Source organism: Neophocaena asiaeorientalis, unplaced genomic scaffold (genome assembly GCF_003031525.2).
Source record: "Neophocaena asiaeorientalis asiaeorientalis breed wild unplaced genomic scaffold, Neophocaena_asiaeorientalis_V1.1 scaffold21, whole genome shotgun sequence".
In the NCBI taxonomy this organism is placed as follows: Eukaryota; Metazoa; Chordata; class Mammalia; order Artiodactyla; family Phocoenidae; genus Neophocaena; species Neophocaena asiaeorientalis.
In genome coordinates, this window is record NW_020174053.1 from 19,502 (window position 1) to 20,620 (window position 1,119).

The following is a 1,119-nucleotide window of genomic DNA, read 5'->3' on the forward strand; positions in this document are numbered from 1 at the left end:
GGGGCAAGTCTAAAGAAAGCTAATATAAATCAATTGAAAATGAATGTGCTAAGCCACATGCTGAGAAGAATTTGAAAAGAAATCTTTCTTATTCTTAAGAAGGAGATGAACTGCAATTTATGTAAAAATTCTTCTTAATCTTTTAAATTCTAGGGAAGGTAACAGTGGAACAACTAGTTTCAAATCTCTTCCCAGACACAGACAAAATCATAAAAGTAAAATATAGGAAAAAATTCCTCAGTACTGAAAGTAAGGCATGTTGTCAACGAACAAGGAAGATTATCTGACCTATAAGGTAAAAGGATAAACAGGATCAGAAGATCTCACTAAAAAACAATTCAGTTTTCCCTGGAAGTACAGGGTTACAGGAAGAGAGTAAAGCAAATCTTGACAAGTTTCACCAGCAATCCCTAATAATGAGGGATGAGGGCAAGAGGTGAGTGCAGCAATGGATGGATCTGTGGATTCAGAGGCTGGGGCAGGTGGCAAAAGCAAGCCCTGGGTACAGCAGAAAACTGTGCAGCAACTCAGCTTGCTGCGCCTGGGTTCTCGATAGCAGAGTGGACGCATTTTGACCTGGAGAAACATTTCCTGAAATGGGGAAGGAGGCAGGACCCTCAATCCCACTCTGACAGAGCAGGAAGGATGGTGGAGAAAGATGAAGGTCACTCCTTGTGAAGGCACATTTGTACGGGCTCTAACTGCAGCGTATATGGAGCAGGGAGGCCCATGAAGCTCGCTCCAAGCTTTCTCTCATCCAAAATTTTACCTTCCTGGCCATTTCCTCCCGATACATTAAAATGCATTCCCAAATTACAATAGAAATAATTGGGAACATTGTAGAGGGACAGCCCTCCAAAATGACAAGTCACTCTCCCAGTCTGGAGGGTAAAATCTCTGGGGAAGATCCTAGAGAAAGCTATACCCACCTTGTGTACTTGGAGTTAGTGGTCGGGCTAAACAAAATGCCAAATGTAAAATATCTGGCCTCAGGTACAATAATTTCAGCAGAGTGGAAACACAACTTCTGAGACAAACGTATAAATTTCCCCCCTTCCTGACCCACATGTGACCCCGTTCCCTCCCTACCCTATTCAGGCTACTGAATGATTGAATTGG